Source organism: Catharus ustulatus, chromosome 11 (genome assembly GCF_009819885.2).
Source record: "Catharus ustulatus isolate bCatUst1 chromosome 11, bCatUst1.pri.v2, whole genome shotgun sequence".
Lineage (NCBI taxonomy): Eukaryota > Metazoa > Chordata > Aves > Passeriformes > Turdidae > Catharus > Catharus ustulatus.
Window position 1 is genome coordinate 16,333,144 of NC_046231.1, and position 19,156 is coordinate 16,352,299.

Sequence of the window (19,156 nt, forward strand, 5' to 3'; positions counted from 1 at the left end):
GAGTCCTCTTTGTTTAAACAGAACCTACTGTATTTATTTGTGCTGTTCCTCTAAAGTCAAACAAAAGGGGACAGTTTTAAGTAAATCTCTGCATGACACTGCTGCCATGTGGTTCATTCACTCAGTATACAGATGTTTTCAATCTGTACAGTTTGTCTTTCATATCCATATGAGATGAAGCAGGCTTGATTTAGGCTGGGAATGATGCCAAGGAGAGAAGATACATCATTAACCCTTAATAAACGACTCATGAAGCATCCCTGGTTTATTCATTAAAAGGACCCTGTGAAGGATTACCATAACACCTTATGAGTGGTAAGAACCCTTTATTTGTCTGTAATGTTATGTGACATGTATTTACATTTAAAAAAATAAAAAAACTTGGTGTGGGAGATCCTCCCCTTTCATTCCCTCGCCCACTGATGCACAGGCTAAAAATAAGCATCTACTTAAACTCAGCATTCAGATAATGAACATTGTCAAGATTTAGAAGGACAGAATTATTCTGGGGTTTGCACTGCCATTGCTGCACTGTGAAAACAGGACCCCATGTCCTGGGCATCACACAAGTCTTTGCAGAATTGGTTCTCACTTTGCCACTTAATACAGGAATGTATTGAATACAGACTATAGGCATTTATTCAGTATATACTGTACATAAAATGGTGCCTCTTTTTACACCTGTGTGGAACTGAGACTGAGCAGACTGAGACACTTTTCCAAGGTCACAGGAGAAGGATGTAGCAGAGCCAGGAATCGAACCAAGTTGCCCCAAAATGCAGCCCAGGGAGTTCCACAACCAGCCCTCAGATATTGTTTCCACTCTCCCTTCCACAACATCCTTTTCTCCTAACAATTACAGCTCTTGACAAATAGTAGATGTGTGTTTTGAACAGCATTGGGCTCGCACTGGATATAGGAATATTAGAAGCAGCTACTGGCTTGGAAGCAACTGGGGAAAAAAAAGGACATTGCTCTTTCTTCAGACAGTTTACAGGGTTTGCACGCTGAGTCTACTCTCACTGCATTATTCCCAAACAATCAGTTGCATCACTACAAAGAAGAAACTGCTGATCTACTGCAGCTAATAGACAATCTCATTCAATCAGTTTCATCCTTTACTAAAACATGCAAAACCCAGTAGTGAGTTTAAACCCACTGTGCCAATAGTAACATTACTTGATTTTAGCAGGGAGCAGTGTGGTTTGGCAAATAATATTTTAAAAAAACCTAATCTGAATTAATTTGTTTTTTCCTTCTATTCCAGCTCAGTTTGAAGGCAGAAATTCACCACACTTCTTAGCTTAAAGAATTCAGAGTTGAAGGCCACTTCTCAGACTGAAAAGTGTGGGCTGAAAAGCCTGCTCCCTGCTATACAGCCATGTCCCTACAGATTTTATGGCCAGTCCTGTGCAGTTTGCAGGAGAAAAAGTCTATGAAGTTGGAAGATATTCCACCCCAAATCAGGTTCTGTTTGAAGAAGGGTCTATACATAGTCACATGTATGTTCAATTATTCATTTTTCAGGAGGTGTTTGAGTCAGGGAGAGCAGGCTCAGCACATACCATAAAAACACTCCTGCTCCCTCTTCTCAAGATCTGCACTACAGGTCAAACAAGCTACACTCAGTCATGGGACATTAAGTCCCTGGATCTTGAACTCCAGCTGACTGACTCACCCAAGATTTTGGGCTAAACAAGCATCTCCCCAGCCTGGATGTTAAGTGAAGAAGTCAGCAGGTCAGGCTTCTCTTAACCCCTCTGCCAAGAGAGCTCCTCTCAGGACAGCTTTGCACAGCCCAGACCCTCCCCAGACACTGCTCAGCAAGGAATCAGTCAAACACAGTTTTTTTCCACCTCCTTCCCTACGATAAAAACCCATCTCCCCCCCGTGCTAATCCCAGTGCAGGAGACACAGCCCTTTCCTAGCTGGCTGGGGGGAATAGCTGAACTCACAGCTGGCCCAGCCCAGTCCCCACAGCTGGAGCCTGGCCCAGCCAGCTTTAACCCCTCCAGCACAGCCCCAGGTGAGCCCCTCACAGGCACAGAGGGAGAGCTGGGCTGCCCACGCTGGGAAGGGACTGTGTGGTGACACTGGGCTGGTTACACCCCCTGTGTCACTGCAGGTGCTCAGCACAGGGGGTGGGTTTGTGCAGCTCCACATTCCCTGCCTGGTGTGTCCCCAGCCCTGCTCAGGCTCTTGGCCTCTCTGGGACATGAGGAGTTTTGAATTTGAAGCTGGGTGGGAGCCTTGACCATTGGAAAGCCAAAAGCCCAAATAGCATAGAACTATAGAATTGTTTGGGCTGGAAAGAACTTTAATTCTCACCTAGATCCCCTCCTGCCATGGCAGGGACACCTCCTGCTACACCAGGTGCTCAGGGCCCCGTCCAATCTGGCTTTGAACACTTCCAGGGATGGGGCATCCACGATTGACCAAAATCAAAAGTTTCACAGGACAGTGATGTATGAGAAGTGGAAATAGCCCAAACTGAAGGCAGACAGTTGAGAACAGGTTTGCAAGGAAGGGCTCTGGCCACTGTGATATAAAACAGGACAGTCTCCATCCCCATGCTGTGTCTTGAAAGGTCTGGAAAGTCTTGGACTCTGCTCTGTTCCTTGGAGGAACAGTTCTGGTCCCTGCCAGGAAGTGACCAGCATCTGTCCATCAAGTGTTGTCCATGTGAAAATATCTGACAAAATAAGGGGAATCACGAGTGAACTGAATTACAAATTATTTTCCCCAGTTCATAAACCGAGTCAAATGAATAATCAGCCCAGAGCTCAAGTCCAGCCCCAGGCTGCTCCCAGCTCCCACCACCCCAGCTCTGCAGCCCACTGTCATATGGAATACACCTTTTTGGATATATAAACTCCTCATAAAAAAAAAAATAGGAAAAGTGGACAGTTTAGTCCATGGTACTTCAACAGAAATTGTCTTCAGTGGGATTATTTTAAAATCAATTGCTCATTAAATATGGGGCAAGAACATGGAAGAGAGGGAGCCACGGTTACTGGCCTCTTTTTAGGTTTTAAACCAAACCAGAGACAACAGTCAAACTTGGGACAATCCTGGGTAAACCACAAGAGATGGCAGCACTTCTCATCATCCTAAAACAACAACATTTTTCCAAGCTTTTTCAATCAAAAATGCTAGTAAGGCCACCCTGGAATTTGCTACCATTTTTTCCTTACCCAAAGCTATTTTTCAACAGAAGTATTGAGTTTACATATTAATACACCACTAAAAACAGGATGAAGAGATTGGAATGTTGGAGTTACTGATTTGTTTGGGATTTTCTAAGAAAAAATAAAATAATTCTGTTCTACCAGTTTTCTTTATTTTTTCTCTGTTTTCCTCTTTCCCATTAAGTGACTGTTTCAAATTAATAGAAAGAGGATGTAGCATTTCTTGGGTTTTATTTTATGGGTTTTCCCAGCATATGGAATCTTTTTAAACATGAGAAGCTGTGGGTAATATGTTATTATATGCATATTTTAAGTTAACCATTCTTTATATCTTCCTCAAAAGAAAAGATTTATCATGTTTATGTCTGAGAAATATGTTTATTTGGAAGATTTACTCCAACTCTACTTATTTCCTATACAGGGATGTCAACTGAAAAACTATACTAGCATTTTTTATAATTAAAATTAGGGTGGAGTAGAATGCAATCATTGCGTGTTTCTTTTCTAGATCATGGAAGCTTTCTGTAAATCAGATTTGACAGGTTTAAATGCTATTTTCTGAGCTTTGTTCCTTGGCCAATAAGTCCATTTTTAGGGTGGTGACAGAAACCCTGACCTGTAATGCCCGTGAGCCCATTGGTACATCTGAGAGATCATGGGAACCCAGATTTCCAAAAGTGGCACTAAACTGAAATGCAGCTCTTTGGAGAAGCAGTGAAGGGGGAAAGGCACAAGGAGAAGATGTCTAAATCCCAAACTGGCAGAAGGGGATGGTCACAGAAAGCTCTAGGTCTCCCAGGAACTGCTGAGCACTGCTGGAGAGGGAGAGTCATGGGTGAGCTGAAAAAAAAAAAAGTAAAATCAGGCAAAATCAAACCCACAGTTTGAAAATATTAATAAAATGTGTACATGGCCCTGTTCACCTGTCCTCACCACAGATGTCATGACAGGAGATATTGCTGGGCTGCCATGGGCATTAATAAACCTTCCTAAAAGCTTCCCTAGTGACACTTTACCCATATCCATTGCCAGCCATAGGTAGTATCCATAAACCTGTGTAAACATTTCCTGAATCTGGAGCTTGAGCTGATACTGGGTCCAGCTGATATCCAAGCACAGTTTACTTCCCTCCTTCCCCACAACCACAGTACCAGGATAGGAAATGTCATAGTTCCAAAAATGGACGATTCCAAACACAACTGAAAACTTAACATTAAACTGACAGAAACTAAAGAGAAAAGTAGTTTTACGTAAGAATTGCCTGCTGCAAAGAAAATTTCATTTTTTGGCTCAGGAAAGACATTTTAATTACATGGGGAAAATGATATTAAATTGTTACTAAGCGCTAACTGAGGAGGCAGGTTTTTGGATTCAAATTGGCGTGACTTTGGGATTTTGTCAGGGTACATATTTAGTGTTCCTGTGTGTCAGAACTGGCAAGTCATGCTGAATGTAACATTTATCTCCTCTCTGTGCTGCAATTCTGTGTTGATCTGAGATTTCCCCAGAGGGTGACACCAAGCTAATGAGGCAGCCTCTGATACCTGCTCACCCAGACTGCCCCTTCCCAAACTGCTCAACCTTCAGGAAAAATCATAGAATCATAATCCTGAATGGGAATGGACTCACAAAAATCTTCAGCTCCTGGCCCTGCACAGGACAGCTCCAAGAATCACACCATGGGACTGAGAATGTTGTCCAAATGTTGAAGATGTAATTCAATTCTGAATTGCTGTAGGAAACAGAGTGATCACATTCCCCAAAGAAATGATACTGGGGGAGAAAGAGGCGAGGTTATATGAACTCCTGAGGTCAGTGCTGGGGTGCAGGACCAGGAAAGTTGATGTCTGTGGGGGGTGACAGGCAGAGAAGGAGCCTCTGGCATGGAGATGTGTAAATTCAGCAGCTTCTGAGCATCCAGGTGGCCTGTGGGGGCTGTGACAAGATAACTGACTCTGAGTGAAGCCTAGACTTCCTTTTCAGACCTTGCTCTGGAGCGCTCACCCAGGAGATAAATGCTGGTCTGACCAGGAGCTTGGCATTACTGCCCCATTCTGCTCATGCTCTCACAACACCTCCATTCCACAGTGCCACCCCAACACCCCCTCCCCACCCAGATGGCCGGGATCCAAGGATGAGGACCTCCACATTTTGCTGTTTGAAAGGCAAACAGGCTGAGCAGTGGGGCAGTGGGCACCACCACGCCAGGCTGCAGCACCAGCTCAGGCAATACAGACATACCCACCTCCTGCTCGATGTGCCCAGCTCAGCCAGGCAAGGACAGGGGAGAGTTGAACAGCTCCTGAGCAGAATGTGCCAGGAGGTGGAAAACACCATGCAAGAGTCAGACCACCCCTATCAGACAGGGCTGTGGCTGACCAGACTGCCATGAATCAAGAGCCTGTGAAGATCAGAGACAACATTTCTTTTTGTGCCTCACTTCATATCCACTTGAAGAGTCTTTGTTGCTCAACAGTTTGTACATCCATTTATTTATTTTTTTTCCCCAAAGCTGTCAAACCACATTGATTTTCAGTCATTTTAACCTGGGCAGGATCAGCAAACCTGGTCCCTCAGGTGAAAAGCCAGGCCTGCGAGGAAACGACTCAAGTTGGCTGAATTATCCAATTCTTCTAAGACACAAAGAATTTGTTTGCTTTGCATTAGAGAAGCGAGGGAGGGATGGCACAGAAGGCTAAATCCTCAGCATCCCCTGGTACGTACTCCAGGCTCTGCTATCGATGCAGGCAGGAATGTTTCCAGGCAGTTGGCAGTGTCTTTTCAGAAAAGGACCTCTACAGAGCAAGCTTGTGCCTGAATTACATCTCAGCCCTAGGGAAGGTGGTTCCTTCAGTTCCCCTTCAAGGTCAGTTGTGGGGTAACATATGTTATCCGTCTCTCAGTCTTGCTAACAGAAAATCTGACTGAGCGACATGTGGAAACTGGGAAATGAAAATAAACAGAGTGAATAAACACATTTAAAGGGCTTGGGGGGAGATAGAATCCTGACCTGTGTGTAACATCCCTACCAACAGGACGATGCTAAACGAAATTTGGGATTTGCATCTTGATGGGTATGGTAAATTTGAACTCTACATGACTCCAGCACATCTGCTAAGCAAATAGAGACTCTTTTATTGCAGATGTATGGCACACAGTTGATGCAAGCTCTGGGAACCTGCAAGCTCATTGGATTTGTGCATAGTATTCTGGAGGTTTTTTGGTCTTTCACTCAGACATTCTTTTTTAATAATTAATATGGACCAAGGTCTTTAAGAGAAGTTAGTATGTTTAAATGGTGTTTCAGCCCTTCTTCAGAGGATGAACTTGTAAAGGCTCTGTGGTCCCAGCTCTGCCTCTCCTCACACCCCAGCCACATTTTTGTCCTTGCCCAAGCTGGCCAAGCACAGCTGTGGAGCCCACCCTGAGCCTTGAGGAGGGGAGATGCAGCCTTGAGAGCCCAAAGAGAGCCCTTCTGCCTCCTTGGTGATTCCTCTCCAGGATGAGCTGGGCACAGGTTTCAGTGCAGCCTCAGTGATGGGGACTGCACTTTGCCAGCACAGTCTGACAGCAAAACCCAGATATTGTGTCAGGTACCCAGCACCCTAAAATGGTTCTTGATATCTGTGTTGTGTGCTAGCATCTGGGTGGCTGTAGCTCAAAGGGTTGTATGTCCTAGACATTCAGGGCTGCTTTTCCCTGCGTGCAGCAGCTGAACCCAGACCCATGGCAGCCCTGCAGCCGTGCTCACGCTGCTCTCATCTGTACAGTCACGTTTGCCATCCCAGCCCTGGTAAAGAGTTCCCTCACCAGCTCACCAGTGCTTCAGCACACCCACTTCTTTCCTAAGATCTGGCTGAAGATCAGAGCAGTTTGGTTATAATAGCACTTGGCAGTAAAAGTCTACCAAGAAACCTGGCCTGAGCAGCTGAAAGAAGAGTAGTGAAGCAATGTATGAGAGACGATTAAAAGAGACTCCAGAAGGAAATTTCTGGGCATCCTCTGCAACCACCATGCCCTTGGATTTCTATTTTTGCCTCATTTCTCTTTGCAACACTTTTGTTTTCATTCTTCCTTCCCTTCTTTCTTCAATTAGGAAGGTAGAGGGATGAAGTGTGAAGTCAGGTTACGAATACCTGCCCCAGCCTGTGTGTGCGCGTGCAGGCACGTGGGCACAGGAGCACTGCCAAAGGGAAGACTGGAGCCAGGCTGGTGAAAAGAAGTAAAAGTGAAGATATTGAGGTGTAGGGAAGTGCGTGAAAAAGCACAAAAATTATCACACCAGTTTCTCTTAACCAGTTGGCATAGCTGCTCCACTAGTGAAAACTTAGAGGTTTTCAGTGCAGTCTTGTTCTGAGGTATTACAGCTAAACTCAACTCAAAACATCACACAAATAGGTATTTTAGCATTGTCAGTGGGAGCAGTGATACTGGAACTGAAGAGTTTTTGAGCTGGAAGCAAAACCTAAAGCCTTTGCTTTGATAATTCAAGTAACAGTGAGACAAACCTGGGCTTCCCCAGAGGTGGAGGATACTAATGTCAAATCTAGGACAAGGAACTCTTCTTCAGGGAGTCCTCAGGATTGATCACAGTTGCAGGCTTCCTGATGGACGAGATTTTGTTCTGAAGATCCCATGGCTGCAGATGTGCTCCCTGAAAAGCAGGTTTTGCAGTCCATCTTGCATCACAGGGCCAGGTCCTGGACCTACATCAAAGCTTTCACCCTATGAGTTGCAGCAGACATCAAGATGTGCTGCCTGCTCTGATCTGTGCAGCAGCAGCTCTGCCCACGCCAGGCAGGGTACCACACCTCACACCACCCCAGTGATGCCAGTGGCATCCCAGGAAATAGCCCTGGTTCCAGGTAGGAGAAGGCTCAGCCATCAGACCAAGCTGGAAAGCAAATCAGGCAGGTTCTCTACCAAATTATTTCTGTGTTTTGTAGAACTGGAGTGCTGCAGCATATTCACATGGAATTCATTCTGCTAATCCTCACTGGGTCTAACACAAGAGTGTACATTGATTTTTCCTGGCCTCTAAGGAGAGCTGTGTCAAGTCAGAAGCATGTGCTTTGGGACAGGCTGAACCCAGGAAGCTTGGCCCTCGAGACATGAGAGAAATCAGGGCTTTGAATGCTCACTTGGAGGTTCAGGTGGAGTGAACTACTGTTATGACTCAAAGGAAAAATTCTGCCTCTTGAGAGAGACCCTTTGCCACATCCTACTTTAAAAACCAAGGTGCACCACTATTATCCCAAGGAGACTGTTAGACACATCCAATACTTGGAACCCAACCACAAAACAATAAAGAACAGGTTCCAGACTTAAAAACACCTCCTCACACATGTGCTCCAGAAAAATGACTTTAGAGTTCACCAAACAGTAGATCCACCCTCTCCACCATCCCATGAATCCCCAAGAACTGGGAGGTGGCTCTGCAAGTTTGCTGCTGACAGTCTCAGCAGTTGAAGGAGAAAAAGATTCTCCTTCTTCTGCCAGCTGTGAAACTGAGACCCATCCAAACAGCTTGGCTCCAAGGCAGCCACCTAATGAGTCCCAGGCTTAGCTGAACATCTTTATCCCTCTAAACACCATATGATTTGGGATAGATTCAGTGGTTTTTCTGGACTACCACCACAAATAAACATCAGACACTCCATGAAGATAAAGGTGGGGTCCCTCTGCTGCACCCTCAGAGGAGCCCAGACCGTCAGAGCAATCACAAACACGCAGACATCACTTCCTTAAAGCGCTGGCATTGAGTCACATCATTCAACCACACCAGTGCTGCCAAAACACTCCATGATACCCCATCAGGAGCCTGCCTGTGCACTCCTGTCCTCACCACAGTGCTGCTCACACACCTAAAAAAGCTCTACTGCTGTGGAAAACTGTGGGGTGGCAATGGTGGGAGCAGCCCCATGGGAGCAGGGATGCAGGAGAGGGAAAGAGATGGCAATCATACCTGATAGAAGTTTAGGGAAGAAAAGGAGGGACATGAGCAATAGGAAGCAGGCTTACCTCACCTTTCAGAGCTTGATCAGACTTGCACAGAGATCTGTGTAATTTATTTCACCATCCCTTTTAGATGTTGAGCACCCAGTTGCATCCAGCCCTGAGTGACAGCCAAGAGCAGATGTGAAAATGTAGATGTGCAAGGGTGGATACGTGGAACTCTTCCACTTTCTGGAAAACTTTATTAATATCACAACCTAGAACTCTGTTCTGCCCTAGTAATCTGGAGATTTCCTTCCATACTTAGAGATAAATCTCCAAAGCCCACGTGCCCTGTACTGCCAGGTACCACAATTAACAGAGCTGGGGAATCTGTCCACTTTTTATTGTCTGTTAAATATAACTTATTATCCAAAATATTGCTTCAGCCATAAAATCTTCACTACAGCCTATTTTATAATAAATAATTTGTGTAGTAAGTCACACTTCCCAATTTGCAAATCTACCCTATATGCCTCTTGTTTTTGTGAATATATTCATTACTCAGAATGATCAGGTGCATAATGTGGGATCTTATTCTTTGGCCCACATACCTTACAGGGTAGTTGAAATAAAAATAATTTTGATGCCAAATTATGGCACAGGTTATATTTCTGGTCCATAATTGTATTTTCAAACTCAAGTTCTTGAAGTTGGGCATCTAAGACTGTATTTAAGCATAAGAAAATGTGTTTGACAAGAGCATTATCTATCTACTTTTCTGACATTTTCAGGAAAGACAAAGCATTTAGGAGAAATATTTCTAAGAATAATATTTTAAAATTTCCATGCATTTCAGCAGCTCTTCAAATAACAGATGATTATTGTTATTACTGCTATCATGAGGTTTTGGTAATCTCATAATATCCATGTCAAGTTATTTCTCATTGCCAGAATTTGCATCTTCGATCTGGGCTAAAAAAATCATTAAGGTAATAATAATCATGTGCTGAGCCTGCCTGTTCTGATGCCTCTGGCCCTTGCAGCCCAGCTTCACACTGTTGGTGTGCTGGTAGATAATCCAGCTCCTAAAAGCTCACTCCCTCTTTATCTTTATGTGACGCTGGCCCGCAAAGTTCAAGGTAAGGCCATTGTGTCTTGAGTCTATTTTTATTGTACAAAACACTGGATGGAACTTAATTATTTTTTCCATCTGCCAACCATTTTGACTAATTGAACCCTTTGGAGCCAGGAGTCAAGGTTTCCCAATGTAAACCAGACCGTGGAACTCGGCATTAGCAGAAATGTTGAAAACTCATGAAGGAATTTTTGGTTCTGAGGTTTGGTTCTGTTTTCCAGAGTCTGACCAGGATTCAGAAGAAACCCAAACCCTCTCCTGCATATACATTTTTTAGGTTCTTTCAGTGTCTCAAATTTTCCAGGCACTAAAGATTCCCATTACCAAAACAGAAAAAAAAGTAAAAAATTGAAGGATGTAACTTAAAGCCACAGTCATATGGAAAGTCCCAGCAAAGGCTCAGAGTTCCATTATTTTGGCAAAAGCAGAACATGCTTGGGCAGCATTAAAAATGAAGCATAACTTAATGCTGGAGGGTTTCTGATGAGTGTTCTCTACTGAAGACCAGATTTTTGATACTTCTGCAGTGTATTTTAACATGATTTTCACTAGAATTTTTCCCCTTACAAGGGTAACTACTGTGGCCCATAAATTCCATTCCATATCCTATTTGTTTGGTGACCCTTAACTATATTTCCAACTGTTGCTACATTTCACCTCTGATTTTTGCTCAGAATGTGAAAATTTTGGGATTAGCTACTCTTCCAGCAGTGGGAAATCACCAGGACTGACAAGTTAGAGGTTCTATTTTCCAGCAGTGACTTGTGAGTTCCCTGGTGAGTTCAGACAGTGAAGCCAACATGGGCGGCTGATGCCTCTTAGTTTCAGCTTTGGTTTTGCCTTTAGTTCTTTTCAGAACATGGTATAATTAAGGTTGCATTTCCATGCTGATTTTTCCAGCTTCATTCATCTCAGGCTCTTTCTGCTGCTGCTGTTTCTTCCCCCAGCAGTTCCTCAGCTTGCCACCAGCATTAACGATGTGCCACTAGAGATGTTTCGTCATGTCTTTGCATCAGGAAGCAGAAGTTTCCACCACCACCATGTTTGCTCCTTTTGACAGAAAACTCATTTTACAGCATGGCTGTGATACTTTGGAAATGCTTCGCAGGAATTGGGGATCTGTCTGAAATTCTGCACTGGAGAAATGGAAATTTCTAATAGATCTGGGTCTTAGTTCCGCTAATTTCAGTGGTTCGTTTCGCTGCTCTGGCAGTCAGGATCCATTAGTGGAACAGAAGGAGAAGCATGTATAATGCATGTACAGCAACCACATTCTAATCTCAAATTTCTTTTTTTCTTTTAAGTTCTTATTTTTTAAAATAAATATATAATGAGTTACTGACAGTACTTAACAATATCTTATACTAGACACTGTAATACCAAATAAATACTTAATTTCTGCTTTCCTGCAACTTCACTAGGATTACATCATGTCAGATTATTCTAAGTCTGCTTTAACCCAGTTTGAAAACACTAGTTATTCAAAGATTCTTACAATTCTTAATTTCATTCCTTGAAATACCTTTTCTTTTCGTTGCTTTATACAGTTTTTCAAGCCTGTGAAGGCCACAGAGTTGTTAAGTCAGAACAAGCCTGCAAGGGAGGAAGCTGGCAAAGCAGAAATGCTGCTTCAGCTCACAGCAGAGCTCCCTCCCTTCCTCTTCCACTTTGTTCTGCTGGGCAGGGAGATCCCAGAGTCACAGAATGGTTTGGGTTGGAAGGGGCCTTAGAGCTCATCCAGCTCCCTGTCCCTGCCACCCACCAGCCCAGGCTGCTCAGGGACCCATCCCACCTGTACCTAATTCAATTTTTGGACAGTTTGATGTGGTAGCAAACACACCAATGGTTTTTTGTGGTGTATAAAAGCATCTAAGGAGAACATGAATTCAATTCTTACCATGAGGTAGCACATGGTTTTGATCTATTGGCCTGCTTGTAGATCAGGACCACTGAGTTAGAAGGGAGGTCCTTCCTCCACCCAGAGCAGTCATTAACATATGCTCCCTACCATGAATTGAATTACTTTAGATTCTCCTGACGATGCAAATAAACCCATGAAACTCTGCTCTATAGGGCTGCAAACTAACCCATTTGAAAAGACTTTTGCAGCTTTTGTTTATCATTCCATATGATAAACAGCTCCCTCCCCAAATTATCAGGAAAAGAAATTTTAACCATTCAGCAAATAACAAAAATTGTGTTTTAATGATAAATAAAAAGTCACAAAGCTCAGCATGTTTTGCTGAGAACCATTAATGAGGGAAGATGGTGAGACCTGTAAATTTACCTTCCCTATTGTTAGCACTCTTTTCCATCTGCAATCTATATACTTATATAAATATAGGTTCCTTACATAAAATTTAGAGAGTAACACCTACATTTTGATGCTTAGTGTCTTTCAATTGCTGCCACATCTGGTATTGAAGTCTTCTAAAAAACTGAAATGACGGAGTTCTTAATCCCACTGTGTTTCTCTGCAAATCAGCACCATAATGATGACATTAATTATTGTTGCCTTTGACTTTCCTTCCTTCGTAAATATCAGCTTAAAAACCAACTATTAAAATAGCCTTCCTGTGGTAGGAAGCACCTTATCTTGTACTTTTGTGTCCCTGTAACATCTGCCTATGGTACTCTGAACTTTGCTGCTGCTCCCCATTAAAAGCAAAACAAAAAACCCCAAATAAACTTGATAATACTCGGTTGAAAAAGGACTTAAACAATATCCTGCTTGTTGGAGAAAACCCAACACGATGTGTTCCTTTAGTGTAGGAAATAGGATGCAGTTTTGGGACACAATAAAGCCCACAAAGTGCCCTTCCCTTACCTCTGCCTTCTGATCCCATCCCTGTGCTCCACGGGCTTCCCAAAGTTCACAGCCCTTGTTTTCTTCATGGTTATCCAAATAGGAGATACTGCTATCTCCTCAATTTCCAAAAATTTCTGGCAATCTCTAAGGTCATATTTCTCAGTGTGCCTTTGGAAATACTCTCTCATCCTTTTGCACTCTTAAAACGTATTTTAAATGGCTTAGCAATAAAAATCTTTAGTGTACAAAAGCTTTAAAACTGACTATTTATTTAGGTGCATCTGCCAATGATATTTGGGAATTGCTTTATCTTGGGCATGTGCTTCAGGTCTCTATAGCAGACCTGTCTGAATTCAGCTGTTACTCTGGCTTAACTGAATGAACAGATTTACACAACTCTGTCCCAGGCACCAAAACCCAAACCAACAAGAAAATGGGATTTATGCAAGCAAGTATCCAAACTGTAGCTAGTCTAAAAATACACATGTGAGAGAAAAGCACAAGGTAGTGATTCCTTTGGGCTTGAATTTAGCCAAAATTATATTGTTTGTGAATGCAGAGTTCGTTTTGCCTGAACCAGCAGTGCATGTACTGACAGCAGGCTCCCTGTGAACCCTCCCACACCAGCCTGGGGAGATGTGAGCCCTGTTTGACTCCTGAACATGGGACACTGAGCCCCCAACTACCAGACAACAGAAGATGATGACCAGACTGCTGCAGAGACAAACAAGACAAGATACCACCACAGAATCTCTGGAAACAAAACAGCAGGCAGTGGAAACCTGCTTCACTCACATCTCACATTTAACTGTGGCCAGTTCACAGCATTTTGTGCAGGCAAAATGCAATAAAAAGAGATCATGAGGACAGGCAGGGTCAGTCCTGCTGGCTGAGGATCCACAGAGCAAGGCACAGGATCTCCACTGGCCCCAGACACAGCAGTGGGTGTTTTCCCAGAGAAGCTCCTGCTGGAGAAGACACTGCAGGGATAGATGGTGGGATGGACGTTTTTAATCTCAAAATGGGTGTTGGCTCCTGTCAAAAGGGTGTCTCAATCTCTTCCCAAGAAAGCCATTGCCAGTACTTCCCCACAACTTGGCATGATCATCTGTCTCTTTTCCAGAGAAAACTGCTGCCCTGTCTCCACCCTTCCATGTGATAGGGGAGGCTTAGCAACCACATGTGGACCTCAGTGACAGATGTGAGGTGAAGAGCTCTGTCCAGTATCTAAATAAAGGAAAATATAAAGGTCTTTTGTCAAGCTACTGCAGACACATGAAATGCCTACATGCACTGTTAAAAAACTTTTAAAAGAGGAAGCAAAAAGCATCTCTGAGATTTTTCAGATTTTAGATGAAGAATGGTTCATTTGAGCAGGATTTATAAAAAATCCCAGAAAGGTTTATCTGAAAACTCATGGGGTTAATTACTGCTTGAAAGCATTGGTTCAGATGTCCAGTCTTCAATAGGGAAATGATCAGACCCCATTGAAGGGCAATCAGGAGTCCCATTCAGAAAGGATTATCAGGAACAGAGTCATTTCTGTCTGAATTTCAGACTTCTGCACACTGACCTCAGAAAAATCCTGGCAAGTGTTTTTACAATTACTATACTCACAAAAATCTTCAAAAGGACTTTTTTTCAAATTCCTCAATTATTTGCAAATAGATGACATTTAGTTGCATATCAGTAAAATTCATAATCCTCTTAAAAACATGTGGTCTTGATTTGGCACTATTTGTTTCCATTTGATGCAATTCTGTGACTCTGTATCAGATAATTGCATATTTCATCTGCCTTACATATTGAACTGAGGTCTGAATGTTCCTCTCCCAGCCCAATTACTCCAGACTAATGAACAGCAAGCCAGAATACGGGGCTGGAAAACCAAAATCAAGGAGAACAATAATCAATGGACACTTCTATACATTTTTTTCAAGAACATACAAAGGTTAGTGCCAAGCTTTATTTGTTTATACAATTGTCCCACTTGGAACATCTTATCCCAGCTAACTTCAGAAAATGTTTCATCCAAGTATTGAGTGGTACCTTCATCACTTATTATATCTTTCATTTTACACCCACAATTAATATTACTCACAAATGAAAACCCTCAGTTGCCTGTCTGCATTGTTTATCCACTTGATTGATAGCTGATGCAACTATTTTGGAGCACAAAAGAGCGTCTGCATATTTGGAGGCTACTTTAGCTGTCTAATTAGGCTTTTAACTCTGTGTGATGCAGAAGTCATCTTCCAGCATGATCCATCTCCAAATTCCTTCCTATGTATAATGATCAAGCGTGGACCACCTGAACAAGTGAGATGCCACCAGTTTTATGTTCTGCTAGGAATGGAATATTGAAAATAATTTTAATTAAAGGAAAACATAATGCTATGATGAGCTCACTGACACAGTAAATGCACACCTGTCTCAATATCAAAATTAGGATAGATACCAAAAAGTCTCAACATTTCAGTTAGCATGTTAAGACATCTTTTCAAACATCCAAGAGAACTGTGTCTTAGATGAAATGAAGTGGATTCTTTCAGATAATTCTACAGGCACTCCTACATCTACCTGGAAAAGTGCATCTTGACTTCTTTCTCCAAAATGAACAGTGTGTATTGATGTTCAAGACATGAGGAAAAAAATTAGAAATCTCAACATACTCATGTTCTTCTTGGAAAACAACCAGTCCTACAACACGTGCTTAAATTACAGATGAGTCTCTGCACTTCACTGGACGAGGAGGATTTTGGCTTCTATTTACACCCTTTCTGAATGGGGCAAAGAGGAAACCATTTAGGGCTTGGTACCACTTATGCTCCACTTGCATAAATGGGAATTATGCAGTAGAGAGTTACAGAAAAGCCTCCCTGCTCCAAGGGGTGACCACACCATGGACGCGCTTCCACAATGGCTCAGAAACAGGAAATCAGCTCTGCCTTGGCGTCAGGGAAAACTCTTCTGTGCCAGTCGTTCCTTCCATGACAAAACAAAATTTCCAAGCTGGGACATCTGAGTGGTATCAGTTGTCATGACCTGACTTAAAAATCAGGAAAATTCTTTGCACTACAATCATCATCACTGGGAGGTAGATGGTTAAATGATGGAATAGTAATTAAGTATATTTTTTTCCCACAGATGACCATCTTAGGGGAGACACAGGAAATGAAGGTAAGTACACCACAGTGTACAATTTAGGATAATATCCATCCTTCCTCTGGGGAGGTTTCCCACAATACTTTATCCTGAGGGCTTACTTCTTATTTACAGTATATGCCTAGAGTAGAAATTCAAAGGAGTGCAACCTTGCAGTGCATTTGGGGGCTTCTAAAATGCTAATCATGATAAGAAAAATCAAGAGCATCTTCGTTTTTAAATAACACCAGGTTTTCTGCAAAATTATGATTGGTTGCATTCTGATTTTCGAGGTTTGTTGCAAATAGAAGTGAATCGGACAACACTCACCACCATAATTGCTTTCTGCGTGAAGAGGTCTTTTTCAGGCTGGGCTGGCTGCTGCTGTTTTAATCAGAAGGTTGTCTATTTGTATGTTAATAGTTTCATCCTGGTTTATTAGGCTTGTTGATGAAAAAGCAAAAATCAGATGCTTTACTATTTTCAAGCTCCACTATTAATCTGTGATTTTTTTTGGTGCTAACACAGAACCATTTCAGCATCCTCTGCCTTAAATCCTCTTAATGAAAGCATGAAGAATGACAAAATACTTCCTTTCATAAAGCAGAAGGCTGTGCCAATTCACTTTCAACATGCTCATTCAGTGGAACTGAGGTAAATATGTTGCTCCACAGGTGCTTCTCCTTGCAATAACATACTCCCTAGTAATCCATTAAATTCATCTCATGCTCTGTTTAGTGCCTGCTCTGTGAACTGCCTAGCTGGTTAAGGTCATTGTGATAATAGCACCAGGTTAAACAGCATGGGTGTGTTGAACTCTGACATCCATCCACTTTGCCCACAATACAGATAAGAAACCACGGGCAGCTTTAGAGGTGTAATATCTACCCAGACCAACACGATCTTTTACCCTCTCCAGCTCCTTACAAGCCAAAAACCTTAGAATAGAAAAATATCTTGAATCTCAGGACTCCTTAAAATAATTTAGTGCATTCAGAAACAACAGATCAGCGGCTGGAAGTTTTTCTGTTTATTTGCACTTAGTGAAGGAGCCCAAATGATGGGCAGGAGGAGCATGAGTGTCCCAGGGGGTGGCAGAGGGTGATACCTGTGCTCAGGTGATCCAAAACACCCCCACTGCTCTCCTGGTGCCTGGGGAGGAGCCTGAGAGCCACCACTGCTTTGTTCACATTATCATCCCTTTGCTGGTTTAAAAACAAGCTGGGTATAACTCCTGGATGATAACCTCCTTCATTATGGAGTTCCTGTAAAAGGCAGACAAATAATTGCAAGTTAGTAAGTTGCTATTAAATTCAGCCCAGATTCAGCCCCAGCAATCTTTACAAAAGCCTGACGGGTTTTATTTTATTATTTCCTTTGCAGGGTGTTGGAAAGTGTAATCACTGGTAACTAATCAAACTTCTTTCAAACACCCACAAATATATAAAGAGAATGAAATGATTAATTATTGGGCTAAGCCATTTTAAATGAGACCTCATCTAAATGAGCAGATTTATTTCCAGAGCAAGCTGGGTGTAAATTCAGCTGGTTTTCAAAGCTCTGAATGTAAAGTATGCCTGCATTTGAGGATGAAATGGGTTATGGGTGGCTGTAGAACCTCTCCCAGACATACAGCAATGCACAGCAGTGAAAAACAGACTGCAATTCTGCAAAATATTGCTTTAAGCAAAGTGTTACTGAGGTTAATAAGTGCTACCCTTGAGTACTGGTAATTACAAGCAAGAGTAGATGGGGGCATTAAACGGGGAGAATTTATAAAATTTCATTTCATAAAAATTAAAATTAACATTTTTCCCCATATAACTCTTTCATTCAGAGAGAATTAAAATATTTTGTCAAACTTCCTTACCTCTCTATTCTGTTTGTGGGGTTTCCAATCAGTTCCTTACCTTCCTATTTTGTTCCTTTCCTGCCTAATTTGTTCCTTTCATTTCTACGTATTTTGTTTCTGAAAGGACTTTTAAGGAGTAAAAACCCCACAAACATCTTTGATTTCCCTCTTGCTCTCTTGAAAAATCCCTGAAATTTGCAAAAACTTAGACACAGGAACTTTAACTCAGCACCATTACTGCAGTCCACTACAGTTATGATAATCATAATCCCCAGTACTGTCTTTTCTTAGCAATGTCACTGGCTTATCACTAAATATTTATTTTAAAAGTAATATTGTGGGAATAAAACACTGTTATCCATCCAAACACAAGTTCACAGAATTGCAATACCCCCCTCCAGACACATGCAGCTTCACCCATATTTAGAAGTAATTAGAAATGAGGCAGTATTAATGTATACAACGAATATTCTTGCTCTTAGGCACAAAATTCATTTGTGCAGTTCATTTTAATGCACAGTGGTGTACACTTTTTTTTTTAAGAATCAGCCCCACCAAAGCTCTATTTGAGAAATAACCCAAAAGTCAGCTGAGCAAGTGGTCTCAATGAACAGCATGGCACACACTGTGCGCGTTTGGGCATCGCATCCCCACTCTGCCACTGCTCCTGGAGGGAAACCGCCAGCGCCAGAACCTTTGCAGAGACCTGCTTTTAAATGCAAACAAATATTTATGGAGAGCATCTCCCTGAGTTGGGAATATCAAATCCCAACTAATTAGAGCTGGTGCAGCAGCGGGGAGGACCCAGGAGGAGCTGAGGTGCGCGGCGCGCGTCCAGCGCTGCGAGCGCTCCGTTTATTTTTTGTGGCACGCGTTTAACAGCCCAGCATTTCACACTTGTCCCCAAGGTAACTGACAAAACAGGTTCCTAAAGCTATTTAACAATTTTAATGACAGCGGCTGGGAGATACGTTTAAGAAAAATAACATTCTGAGCCAAACGGTTTTAATTTTGTCAAGTGACAGGGTTCCCAAATTTGCTGTTCCGTGGTGTTCCATTTCTGTAAAAACTCTCGTTCAGGCTGTAGGTCA